Below are 15,117 nucleotides of genomic sequence, written 5' to 3'. Positions count from 1 at the left end.
GGGGTCTCCCTTCTCCAATATGTTGACGACATGATTACATGGTCGAAGGCTCGGAGTGGGATATTGTGAACCTCAAGTTTCTCTTTTCTGCTTCCAACAAATGTCGGGACTAACCATCAACTTCCCCAAGAGTGAAGTGATGTTCTTCGGTTATTCCGGAAGACGAGCGACAAAGCATCGCCGACCGCCTCAATTGCAGACTTGGGACTTTGCCCACCTCATACTTGGGGATTCCTGACTGGAGACTATCTATGGCAGACCGGTCGTGGTTGAGATCCAACATAGGGTTGAGTCTTGGCAAGGCCGATGGCTTTCCAAGGCAGCTTGGACAGTGTTGATTAACTCGTCCCTGTCGAGCCTTCTTATGTTTATCATGAGCTTTTATAGCCTCCACAAAACCCTTCATCGCGTGATTATGAAGTTCCAATCCAAATTCTTCTAGGCCGGCGAGGGGGATAAGCAAAAACACCATATGATCCATTGGATTGATATTTGCAAGCCTAAGGACCGGGGTGGTCTTGGAATCATGTTGTCATCCAAGCGCGTGAGCATCGCACTCCTAACCAAATGGTTGTAGCGAATTGCTAATAACGAAGGTGGATTATGGTCGGATATTATCCGAGCAAAATATCTCAGGGGTCAACCTCTTGCGTTTTACCAACGTTCGGGAGGGTCCCAATTCTGGCAATGCATAATCCAACTTCTCCCTGTCCTTCCTATTGGTTCCTCGATCTTAGTGAGGTCGGGTTCTTCAACCCTATTTTGGCTCCCGTGTTGGCGGGGGAAAACCCCTTCGTGGCTCGATTCCCGGAGTTATTCCCTATTAGCGTCGTGCCCTATATTTCATAATACATAGACCACAACATGTCCCTAGTAAGCCTCTAGTTGACTAGCTCGTTGATCAATAGATGGTTATGGTTTCCTGACCATGGACATCATGTCATTGATAACGGGATCACATCATTAGGAGAATGATGTGATGGACAAGACCCAATCCTAAGCATAGCACAAGATCGTGTAGTTCGTTTGCTAAGAGCTTTTCTAATGTCAAGTATCGTTTCCTTAGACCATGAGATCGTGCAACTCCCGGATACTGTAGGAATGCTTTGGGTGTACCAAACGTCACAACGTAACTGGGTGGCTATAAAGGTACACTACAGGTATCTCCGAAAGTGTCTGTTGGGTTGGCACGAATCGAGACTGGGATTTCTCACTCCGTATGACGGAGAGGTATCTCTGGGCCCACTCGGTAATGCATCGTCATAATGAGCTCAATGTGACTAAGTAGTTAGTCACGGGATCATGCATTACGGAATGAGTAAAGTGACTTGCCGGTAACGAGATTGAACGAGGTATTGGGATACCGACGATCGAATCTCGGGCGAGTAACATACCGATTGACAAAGGGAATTGCATACGGGATTGATTGAATCCCCGACATCGTGGTTCATCCGATGAGATCATCGTGGAACATGTGGGAGCCGATATGGGTATCCAGATCCCGCTATTGGTTATTGGCCGGAGAGGTGTCTCGGTCATGTCTGCATGGTTCCCGAACCCGTAGGGTCTACACACTTAAGGTTCGGTGACGCTAGAGTTGTTATGGGAAATAGTATGTGGTTACCGAAGGTAGTTCGGAGTCCCGGATGTGATCCCGGATGTCACGAGGAGTTCCGGAATGGTCCGGCGGTGAAGATCGATATATTGGACGAAGGGTATTGGAGTCCGGAAGTGTTCCGGGGGTACCAGGCTATGGCCAGCATGACCGAAAGGTGTTTCGGGAGCCCCGGCAAGTGTTGGAGGGCCTCATGGGCCAAAGGGGAAGGGGCAAACCAGCCCCTAAGGGGTGGTGCGCCCCCCACAGCCTTTTCCACGTTACTTGGGGAGGTGGGGCGCCTCCACCTGGCTTGGGAGGAAAGCCTCCACCTGCTTGGCTTGGGGGGCAAGTCTCCCTAGGGAGACCCAATCTGCTTGGCCGGCGCCCCCTAGGGGAAACCCTAGGGCGCCTCCCCCCTCTCCCCTTGCCCCTATATATAGTGGAGGGGTGGGAGGGCAGCCGGACCTCTTCCCTGGCGCAGCCCTCCCTCCTCATACACCTCCTCCTCCTCCTCCGTAGTGCTTAGCGAAGCTCTACCGGAGAACCACGAGCTCCATTGCCACCACGCCGTTGTGCTGCTGGAGTTCTCCCTCAACTTCTCCTCTCCCCTTGCTGGATCAAGAAGGAGGAGACGTCCCCGGGCTGTACGTGTGTTGAACGCGGAGGCGCCGTCCGTTCGGCGTTAGATCGGATCTTCCGCGATTTGAATCGCCGCGAGTACGACTCCATCAACCGCGTTCTTGTAACGCTTCCGCTTAGCGATCTTCAAGGGTATGAAGATGCACTCCCTCTCTCTCGTTGCTAGCATCTCCTAGATTGATCTTGGTGACACGTAGAATTTTTTTGAATTATTGCTACGTTCCCAACACTGGCATCATGAGCTAGGTCTATGCGTAGATTCTATGCACGAGTAGAACACAAAGTAGTTGTGGGCGATGATTTGTTCAATTTGCTTGCCGTTACTAGTCTTATCTTGATTCGGCGGCATTGTGGGATGAAGCGGCCCGGACCGACCTTACACGTACTCTTACGTGAGACAGGTTCCACCGACTGACATGCACTTGATGCATAAGGTGGCTAGCGGGTGTCTGTCTCTCCCACTTTAGTTGGATCAGATTCGATGAAAAGGGTCCTTATGAAGGGTAAATAGCAATTGGCATATCACCGTTGTGGCTTTTGCGTAGGTAAGAAACGTTCTTGCTAGAAACCCATAGTAGCCACGTAAAACATGCAACAACAATTAGAGGACGTCTAACTTGTTTTTGCAGGGTATGCTATGTGATGTGATATGGCCAAAAGGATGTGATGAATTATATATATGTGATGTATGAGATTGATCATGTTCTTGTAATAGGAATCACGACTTGCATGTCGATGAGTATGACAACCGGCAGGAGCCATAGGAGTTGTCTTAATTTATTGTATGACCTGCATGTCAATGAAAACACCATGTAATTACTTTACTTTATTGCTAACCGTTAGCCATAGTAGTAGAAGTAATAGTTGGCGAGACAACTTCATGAAGACACGATGATGGAGATCATGATGATGGAGATCATGGTGTCATGCCGGTGACGAAGGTGATCATGTCACGCCTCGAAGATGGAGATCAAAGGCGCAAGATGATATTGGCCATATCATGTCACTTTATGATTTGCATGTGATGTTTGTCATGTTTACATCTTATTTGCTTAGAACGACGGTAGCATAAATAAGATGATCCCTCACTAAAATTTCAAGAGATGTGTTCCCCCTAACTGTGCACCGTTGCGAAGGTTCGTTGTTTCGAAGCACCACGTGATGATCGGGTGTGATAGATTCTAACGTTCGCATACAACGGGTGTAAGCCAGATTTACACATGCGAAACACTTAGGTTGACTTGACGAGCCTAGCATGTACAGACATGGCCTCGGAACACAAGAGACCGAAATGTCGAACATGAGTCATATAGTAGATACGATCAACATGGAGATGTTCACCGATGATGACTAGTCCGTCTCACGTGATGATCGGACACGACCTAGTTGACTCGGATCATGTATCACTTAGATGACTAGAGGGATGTCTATCTGAGTGGGAGTTCATTAAATAATTTGATTAGATGAACTTAATTATCATGAACATAGTCAAAAGGTCTTTGCAAATTATGTCATAACTTACGCTTTGGTTCTACTGTTTAATATATGTTCCTAGAGAAAATTTAGTTGAAAGTTGATAGTAGCAATTATGCGGACTGGGTCCGTAAACTGAGGATTGTCCTCATTGCTGCACAGAAGGCTTATGTCCTTAATGCACCGCTCGGTGTGCTGAACCTCGAGCGTGGTTTGTGGATGTTGCGAACATCTGACATACACGTTTTGATGACTACGTGATAGTTCAGTACGTAATGCTAACGGTTTAGAATTGAGGCGCCGAAAACGTTTTTGAAACATCGCAGAACATATGAGATGTTCCAAAGACTGAAATTGGAATTTCAGACTAGTGCCCATGTCAAGAGGTATGAGACCTCTGACAAGTTTCTTAAGCCTACAAACTAAGGGAGAAAAAAAACTCAATCGTTGAGCATGTGCTCAGATTGTCTGAGTACTACAATCGCTTGAATCGAGTGGGAGTTGTCTTCCAGATGAGATAGTGATGGTTCTCCAAAGTCACTGCCACCAAGCTACTAGAGCTTCGTGATGAACTATAACATATCAGGGATAGATATGATGATCCTTGAGCTATTCGCGATGTTTGACACCGCGAAAGTAGAAATCAAGTAGGAGCATCAATTGTTGATGGTTAGTAAAACCACTAGTTTCAAGAAGGGCAAGGGCAAGAAGGGATACTTCATGAAACGGCAAATCAGTTGCTGCTCTAGTGAAGAAACCCAAGGTTGAACCCAAACCCGAGACTAAGTGCTTCTGAAATGAGGGGAACGGTCACTGAAGCAGAACTACCCTAAATACTTCGTAGATGAGAAGGCTGGCAAAGTTGACAGAAGTATATTGGATATACATTATATTAATGTGTACTTTACTAGTACTCCTAGTAGCACCAGGGTATTAGATACCGGTTCGGTTACTAAGTGTTAGTAACTCGAAATAAAGCTGCGGAATAAACGGAGACTAGCTGAAGGTGAGATGACGATATGTGTTGGAAGTGTTTCCAAGGTTGATGTGATCAAGCATCGCATGCTCCCTCTACCATCGAGATTGGTGTTAAACCTAAATAATTGTTATTTGGTGTTTGCGTTGAGCGTAGACATGATTGGATTATGTTTATCGCAATACGGTTATTCATTTAAGGAGAATAATGGTTACTCTTTGAATAATACCTTCAATGGTCTTGCACCTAAAATGAATGGTTTATTGAATCTCGATCGTAGTGATATACATGTTCATGCCAAAAGATATAAGATAGTAATGATAGCACCACATACTTGTGGCACTGCTATTTGAGTCATATTGGGATAAAACGCATGAAGAAGCTCCATGTTGATGGTTCTTTGGACTCACTCGTTTTGAAAAGATTGAGACATGTGAACCATGTCTATTGGTATATATGCATGAAGAAACTCCATACAGATGGATCATTTGGACTCACTTGATTTTGAATCACTTGAGACATGCAAATCATACCACATGGGCAAGATGACTGAAAGGCCTCGTTTTCAGTGAGATGGAACAAGAGAGCAACTTGTTGGAAAGTAATACATTTTGATGTGTGCAGTCCAATGAGTGCCGAGGCACGCAGTGGATATCATTATGTTCTTACTTCACAGATGATTTGAGTAGATGCTAAGTATATTTACTTGATGAAACACAAGTCTGAATTATTGAAAGGTTCAAGTAATTTCAGAGTGAAGTAGAAGATCGTCGTGACAAGAGGATAAGATGTCTATGATATGATCATAGAGATGAACATCTGAGTTACGAGTTTGGCACACAATTACGAAATTGTGGAAATTGTTTCACGACTAATACCGCCTGGAACACCATAGTGAGATGGTGTGTCCGAACATCATAACTGCACCCTATTGGATATGGTGCATACCATGATGTGTCTTATCGAATTACCACTATCGTTTATGGGTTAGGCATTGGAGACAACCGCATTCACTGTAAATAGGGCACCACGTAATTCCGTTGAGATGACACCGTATGAAATATGGTTTAGAGAAACCTAAGCTGTCGTTTCTTAATAGTTTGGGGCTGCGACGCTTATGTGGAAAAGTTTCAGGCTGATAAAGCTCGAACCCAAAGCGGATAAATGCATCTTCATAGAATACCCAAAATAGTTGGGTATACCTCCTATTTCAGATTCGAAAGCAAGGTGATTGTTTCTAGAAACAGATCCTTTCTTGAGGAAAAGTTTCTCTCAAAAGAATTGAGTGGGAGGATGGTGGAGACTTGATGAGGTTAATGAACCGTCACTTCAACTAGTGTGTAGCAGGGCATAGGAAGTTGTTCCTGTGGCACCTATTGTTGGGGAACGTAGTAATTTCAAAAATTTCCTACGCACACGCAAGATCATGGTGATGCATAGCAACGAGAGGGGAGAGTGTTGTCCACGTACCCTCGTAGATCGACAGCGGAAGCGTTATCACAACGCGGTTGATGTAGTCGTACGTCTTCACGATCCGACCGATCAAGTACCGAACGCACGGCACCTCCGAGTTCTACACACGTTCAGCTCGATGACGTCCCTTGAACTCCGATCCAGCCGAGTGTTGAGGGAGAGTTTCGTCAGCACGACGGCGTGGTGACGATGATGATGTTCCACCGACGCAGGGCTTCGCCTAAGCTCCGCAACGGTATTATCGAGGTGTAATTTGGTGGAGGGGGCACCGCACACGGCTAAGAGATCTCAAGGATCAATTGTTGTGTCTATGGGGTGCCCCCTGCCCCCGTATATAAAGGAGCAAGGAGGAGGCAGCCGGCCAAGGGAAGAGGCGCGCCAAAGGGGGGAGTCCTACTCCCACCGGGAGTAGGACTTATCCTTTCCTTGTGGGAGTAGGAGAAGGGAAGGGGGAAGGAGAAAGAAGGAAGGGGGCGCCCCCCTTCCCTAGTCCAATTCGGACCAGATCATGGGGAGGGGCGCGTCCACCTTTTGAGGCCTTTCTCTCCTTTCCTGTATGGCCCATTAAGGCCCAATACGAATTCCCGTAACTCTCCGGTACTCCGAAAAATACCCGAATCACTCGGAACATTTCCAAAGTCCGAATATAGTCGTCCAATATATCGATCTTTACGTCTCGGCCATTTTGAGACTCCTCGTCATGTCCCCGATCTCATCCGGAACTCCGAACTCCTTCGGTACATCAAAACTCAATAAAACTGTCATCATAACGTTAAGCGTGCGGACCCTTCGGGTTCGAGAACTATGTAGACATGACCGAGACACCTCTCCGGTCAATAACCAATAGCGGGACCTGGATGCCCATATTGGCTCCCACGTATTCTACGAAGATCTTTATCGGTCAGACCGCATAACAACATACGTTGTTCCCTTTGTCATCGGTATGTTACTTGCCCGAGATTCGATCGTCGGTATCTCGATACCTAGTTCAATCTCGTTACCAGCAAGTCTCTTTACTCGTTCCGTAATACATCATCCCGCAACTAACTCATTAGTCACAATGCTTGCAAGGCTTATAGTGATGTGTATTACCGAGTGGGCCCAGAGATACCTCTCCGACAATCGGAATGACAAATCCTAATCTCGAAATGCGCCAACCCAACAAGTAACTTTGGAGACACCTGTAGAGCACCTTTATAATCACCCATTTACGTTGTGACGTTTGGTAGCACACAAAGTGTTCCTCCGGTAAACGGGAGTTGCATAATCTCATAGTCATAGGAACATGTATAAGTCATGAAGAAAGCAATAGCAACATACTAAACGATCGGGTGCTAAGCTAACGGAATGGGTCAAGTCAATCACGTCATTCTCCTAATGAGGTGATCCCGTTAATCAAATGACAACTCATGTCTATGGCTAGGAAACATAACCATCTTTGATTAACGAGCTAGTCAAGTAGAGGCATACTAGTGACACTCTGTTTGTCTATGTATTCACACATGTATTATGTTTCCGGTTAATACAATTCTAGCATGAATAATAAACATTTTTCATGATATAAGGAAATATATAATACTTTATTATTGCCTCTAGGGCATATTTCCTTCAGTCTCCCACTTGCACTAGAGTCAATAATCTAGTTCACATCGCCATGTGATTTAACATCAATAATTCACATCACCATGTGATTAACACCCATAGTTCACATCTCTATGTGACCAACACTCAAAAGGGTCTACTAGAGTCAATAATCTAGTTCACATCGCTATGTGATTAACACCCAAAGAGTACTAAGGTGTGATCATGTTTTGATTGTGAGATAATTTTAGTCAACGGGTCTGTCACATTCAGATCCGTAAGTATTTTGCAAATTTCTATGTCTACAATGCTCTGCATGGAGCTACTCTTAGCTAATTGCTCCCACTTTCAATATGTATCTAGACCGAGACTTAGAGTCATCTAGATTAGTGTCAAAACTTGCATCGACGTAACCCTTTACGACGAACCTTTTGTCACTTCCATAATCGAGAAACATATCCTCATTCCACTAAGGATAATTTCGATCGCTGTCCAGTGATCTACTCCTAGATCACTATTGTACTCCCTTGCCAAAATAAGTGTAGGGTATATAATAGATCTGGTACACAGCATGGCATACTTTATAGAACCTATGGCCAAGGCATAGGGAATGACTTTCATTCTCTTTCTATCTTCTGCCGTGGTCGGGCTTTGAGTCTTACTCAATTTCATACCTTGTAACACAGGCAAGAACTCTTTCTTTGACTGTTGTATTTTGAACTACTTCAAAATCTTGTTAAGGTATGTACTCATTGAAAAAACTTATCAAGCGTCTTGATCTATCTCTATAGATCTTGATGCTCAATATGTAAGCAGCTTCACCGAGGTCTTTCTTTGAAAAACTCCTTTCAAACACTCCTTTATGCTTTGCAGAATAATTCTACATTATTTCCGATCAACAATATGTCATTCACATATACTTATCAGAAATGCTGTAGTGCTCCCACTCACTTTCTTGTAAATACAGGCTTCACCGCAAGTCTGTATAAAACTATATCCTTTGATCAACTTATCAAAGCGTATATTCCAACTCCGAGATGCTTGCACCAGTCCACAGATGGATCACTGGAGCTTGCATATTTTGTTAGCACCTTTAGGATTGACAAAACCTTCTGGTTGCATCATATACAACTCTTCTTTAATAAATCCATTAAGGAATGCAGTTTTGTTTATCCATTTGCCAGATTTCATAAAATGCGGCAATTGCTAACATGATTCGGACAGACTTAAGCATAGATACGAGTGAGAAACTCTCATCATAGTCAACATCTTGAACTTGTCGAAAAACCCTTTTTGCGACAATTCTAGCTTTGTAGATAGTAACACTACAATCAGCGGCCGTCTTCCTCTTGAAGATCCATTTATTCTCAATTGCTTGCCGATCATCGGGCAAGTCAACCAAAGTCCACACTTTGTTCTCATACATGGATCTCATCTCAGATTTCATGACCTCAAGCCATTTTGCGGAATCTGGGCTCACCATCGCTTCTTCATAGTTCGTAGGTTCGTTATGGTCTAGTAACATAACCTCCAGAACAGGATTACCATACCACTCTGGTGCGGATCTTACTATGGTTTACCTACGAGGTTTGGTAGTAACTTGATCTGAAGTTACATGATCATCATCATTAACTTCCTCACTAATTGGTGTAGGAGTCACAGGAACAGATTTCTGTGATGAACTACTTTCCAATAAGGGAGCAGGTACAATTACCTCATCAAGTTCTACTTTCCTCCCACTCACTTCTTTCTAGAGAAACTCCTTCTCTAGAAAGGATCCATACTAAGCAACGAATGTCTTGCCTTCGGATCTGTGATAGAAGGTGTACCCAACTGTCTCCTTTGGGTATCCTATGAAGACACATTTCTCTGATTTGGGTTTGAGCTTATCAAGATGAAACTTTTTCACATAAGCATCGCAACCCCAAACTTTAAGAAATGACAACTTTGGTTTCTTGCTAAACCTCAGTTCATAAGGCGTCGTCTCAACGGATTTTCATGGTGCCCTATTTAACGTGAATGCAGCTGTCTCTAATGCATAACCCCAAAACGATAGTGGTAAATTGGTAAGAGACATCATAGATTGCACTATATCCAATAAAGTACGTTTATGACGTTCGGATACACCATTATGCTGTGGTGTTCCAGGTGGCGTGAGTAGTGAAACTATTTCACATTGTTTTAACTGAAGGCCAAACTCGTAACTAAAATACTCTTCTCCACGATCAAATCGTAGAAACTTTATTTTCTTGTTACGATGATTTTCGCTTCACTTTGAAATTATATGAACTTTTCAAATGTTTCAGACTTCTGTTTCATTAAATAGATATGCCCATATCTGCTCAAATCATCTGTGAAGATCAGAAAATAATGATACCTGCTACGAGCCACAATATTCATCGGACCACATACATCTGTATGTATGATTTCCAACAAATCTGTTGCTCTCTCCATAGTTCCGAAGAACGGCGTTTTAGTCATCTTGCCCACGAGGCACGGTTCGCAAGCATCAAGCGATTCCAAAATCCCATCAGTATGGAGTTTCTTCATGCGCTTTACACCAATATGACCTAAACGGCAGTGCCACAAATAAGTTGCACTATCATTATTAACTTTGCATCTTTTGGCTTCATTATTATGAATATGTGTATCACTACGATCGAGATCCAACAAACCATTTTCATTGGTGTGTATGACCATAGAAGGTTTTTATTCATGTAAACAGAACAACAATTGTTCTCTAACTTAAATGAATAACCGTATTGCAATAAACATGATCAAATCATATTCATGCTCAACGCAAACACCAAATAACACTTATTTAGTTTCAACACTAATCCCGAAAGTACAGGGAGTGTGCGATGATGATCATATCAATCTTGGAACTACTTCCAACACACATCGTCACCTCGCCTTTTTACTAGTCTCTGTTTATTCTGCAACTCCCGTTTCGAGTTACTACTCTTAGCAACTGAACCAGTATCAAATACCGAGGGGTTGCTATAAACACTAGTAAAGTACACATCAATAACATGTATATCCAATATACCTTTGTTCACTTTGTCATCCTTCTTATCCACCAAATAGTTGGGGTAGTTCCGCTTCCAGTGACCAGTCCCTTTGCAGTAGAAGAACTTAGTCTCAGGCTTAGGACCAGACTTAGGCTTCTTCACTTGAGCAGCAACTTGCTTGCCGTTCTTCTTGAAGTTCCCCTTCTTCCCTTTGCCCTTTTCTTGAAACTAGTGGTCTCGTCAACCATCAACACTTGATGTTTTTCTTGATTTCTACCTTCGTCGATTTTAGCATCACGAAGAGCTCGGGAATTACTTTCGTCATCCCTTGCATACTGTAGTTCATCACGAAGTTCTACTAACTTTGGTGATGGTGACTAGAGAATTCTGTCAATCACTATTTTATCTGGAAGATAAACTCCCACTTGATTCAAGCGATTGTAGTACCCAGACAATCTGAGCACATGCTCACTAGTTGAGCGATTCTCCTCCATCTTTTAGCTATAGAACTTGTTGGAGATTTCATATCTCTCAACTCGGGTATTTGCTTGAAATATTAACTTCAACTCCTGGAACATCTCATATGGTCCATGACGTTCAAAACGTCTTTGAGTCCCGATTCTAAGCCGTTAAGCATGGTGCACTAAACTATCAAGTAGTCATCATATTGAGCTAGCCAAACGTTCATAACGTCTGCATCTGCTCCTGCAATAGGCCTGTCACCTAGCGGTGCATCAAGGACATAATTCTTCTGTGCAGCAATGAGGATAATCCTCAGATCACGGATCCAATCCGCATCTTTGCTACTAACATCTTTCAACATAATTTTTCTCTAGGAACATATCAAAAAAATAAACAAAAAAATAAACACAGGGAAGCAACAACGCGAGTTATTGATCTACAACATAATTTGCAAAATACTATCAGGACTAAGTTCATGATAAATTTAAGTTCAATTAATCATATTACTTAAGAACTCCCACTTAGATAGACATCCCTCTAATCATCTAAGTGATTACGTGATCCAAAGCAACTAAACCATGTCCGATTAACACGTGAGATGGAGTAGTTTCAATGGTGAACATCACTATGTTGATCATATCTACTATATGATTCACGCTCGACCTTTCGGTCTCTGTGTTCCGAGGCCATATCTGTATATATGCTAGGCTCGTCAAGTTTAACCTGAGTATTCCGCGTGTGCAACTGTTTTGCACCCGTTGTATTTGAACATAGAGCCTATCACACCCGATTAACACGTGGTGTCTCAGCACGAAGAACTTTCGCAACGGTGCATACTCAGGGAGAACACTTTTGTCTTGAAATTTTAGTGAGAGATCATCTTATAATGCTACCGTAAATCAAAGCAAGATAAGATGCATAAAGGATTAACATCACATGCAATCAATATAAGTGATATGATATGGCCATCATCATCTTGTGCTTGTGATCTCCATCTCCGAAGCACCGTGCTCGTGATCTCCATCTCCGAAGCACCGTCATGATCACCATCGTCACCGGCTCGACACCTTGATCTCCATCGTAGTATCGTTGTCGTCTTGCCAACTTATTGCTTTTACGACTATCGCTACCGCTTAGTGATAAAGTAAAACTATTACATGGCGATTGCATCTCATACAATAAAGCGACAACCATATGGCTCCTGCCAGTTGCCGATAACTCGGTTACAAAACATGATCATCTCATACAACACATTATATCACATCATGTCTTGACCATATCACATCACAACATGCCCTGCAAAAACAAGTTAGACGTCCTCTACTTTGTTGTTGCATGTTTTACGTGGCTGCTACTGGCTTAGCAAGAACCGTTCTTACCTACGCATCAAAACCACAACGATAGTTTGTCAAGTTGGTGCTGTTTTAACCTTCGCAAGGACCGGGCGTAGCCACACTCGGTTCAACTAAAGTGAGAGAGACAGACACCCGCCAGTCACCTTTAAGCAACGAGTGCTCCGAACGGTGAAACCAGTCTCGCGTAAGCGTACGCGTAATGTCGGTCCGGGCCGCTTCATCTCACAATACCGCTGAACCAAAGTATGACATGCTGGTAAGCAGTATGACTTATATCGCCCACAACTCACTTGTGTTCTACTCGTGCATAGCATCAATGCATAAAACCAGGCTCTGATGCCACTGTTGGGGAACGTAGTAATTTCAAAAATTTCCTACGCACACGCAAGATCATGGTGATGCATAGCAACGAGAGGGGAGAGTGTTGTCCACGTACCCTCGTAGACCGACAGCGGAAGCGTTATCACAACGCGGTTGATGTAGTCATACGTCTTCACGATCCGACCGATCAAGTACCGAACGCACGGCACCTCCGAATTCTACACACGTTCAGCTCGATGACGTCCCTTCAACTCCGATCTAGCCGAGTGTTGAGGGAGAGTTTCGCCAGCACGACGGCGTGGTGACGATGATGATGTTCCACCGACGCAGGGCTTCGCCTAAGCTCCGCAACGGTATTATCGAGGTGTAATTTGGTGGAGGGGGGCACCGCACACGGCTAAGAGATCTCAAGGATCAATTGTTGTGTCTATGGGGTGCCCCCTGCCCCCGTATATAAAGAAGCAAGGAGGAGGCAGCCGGCCAAGGGAAGAGGCGCGCCAAAGGGGGGAGTCCTACTCCCACCGGGAGTAGGACTCATCCTTTCCTTGTGGGAGTAGGAGAAGGGAAGGGGGAAGGAGAAAGAAGGAAGGGGGCGCCCCCCTTCCCTAGTCCAATTCAGACCAGATCATGGGGAGGGGCGCGGCCACCTTTTGAGGCCTTTCTCTCCTTTCCCGTATGGCCCATTAAGGCCCAATACGAATTCCCGTAACTCTCCGGTACTCCGAAAAATACCCGAATCACTCGGAACCTTTCCGAAGTCCGAATATAGTCGTCCAATATATCGATCTTTACATCTCAGCCATTTTGAGACTCCTCGTCATGTCCCCGATCTCATCCGGAACTCCGAACTCCTTCGGTACATCAAAACTCAATAAAACTGTCATCGTAACGTTAAGCGTGCGGACCCTTCGGGTTCGAGAACTATATAGACATGACCGAGACACCTCTCCGGTCAATAACCAATAGCGGGACCTGGATGCCCATATTGGCTCCCACGTATTCTACGAAGATCTTTATCGGTCAGACCGCATAACAACATACATTGTTCCCTTTGTCATCGGTATGTTACTTGCCCGAGATTCGATCGTCGGTATCTCGATACCTAGTTCAATCTCGTTACCAGCAAGTCTCTTTACTCGTTCCGTAATACATCATCCCGCAACTAACTCATTAGTCACAATGCTTGCAAGGCTTATAGTGATGTGTATTACCGAGTGGGCCCAGAGATACCTCTCCGACAATCGGAGTGACAAATCCTAATCTCGAAATACGCCAACCCAACAAGTAACTTTGGAGACACCTGTAGAGCACCTTTATAATCACCCATTTACGTTGTGACGTGTGGTAGCACACAAAGTGTTCCTCCGGTAAACGGGAGTTGCATAATCTCATAGTCATAGGAACATGTATAAGTCATGAAGAAAGCAATAGCAACATACTAAACGATCGGGTGCTAAGCTAACGGAATGGGTCAAGTCAATCACGTCATTCTCCTAATGAGGTGATCTCGTTAATCAAATGACAACTCATGTCTATGGCTAGGAAACATAACCATCTTTGATTAACGAGCTAGTCAAGTAGAGGCATACTAGTGACACTCTGTTTGTCTATGTATTCACACATGTATTATGTTTCCGGTTAATACAATTCTAGCATGAATAATAAACATTTTTCATATTATTGCCTCTAGGGCATATTTCCTTCACCTATACCAATTGAAGTGGAAGCTTATGATAGTGATCATGAAATTTCGGATCAAGTCACTACCAAACCTCGTAGGTCGACAAGGATGCGTACTACTTCAGAGTGGTACGTAATCCTGTCTTGGAAGTCATGTTGCTATACAACAATGAACCTACGAGCTATGGAGAAGCGATGGTGGGCCTGGATTCCGACGAATGGCTCGAGGCCATAAAATCCGAGATAGGATTCATGTATGAAAACAAAGTATAGACTTTGGAAGAACTACTTGATGGTCGTAAGGCTGTTGGGTGCAGATGGATTTTAAAAGGAAGACGGACAATGATGGTAAGTGTCACCATTAAGAAAGCTTGACTTGTCGTTAAGATGTTTTCTGACAAGTTCAAGGAGTTGACTACGATGAGACTTTCTCACTCGTAGCGATGCTAAGAGTCTGTTGGAATTATATTAGCAGTTACTGCATTATTTATGAAATCTTGCAGATGGGATGTCAAAACATTGTTTCCTCGACGATTTTCTTGAGGAAAG

This window comes from Triticum aestivum, chromosome 2D, assembly GCF_018294505.1.
Source record: "Triticum aestivum cultivar Chinese Spring chromosome 2D, IWGSC CS RefSeq v2.1, whole genome shotgun sequence".
In the NCBI taxonomy this organism is placed as follows: domain Eukaryota; kingdom Viridiplantae; phylum Streptophyta; class Magnoliopsida; order Poales; family Poaceae; genus Triticum; species Triticum aestivum.
This window is presented reverse-complemented; position numbering follows the sequence as displayed.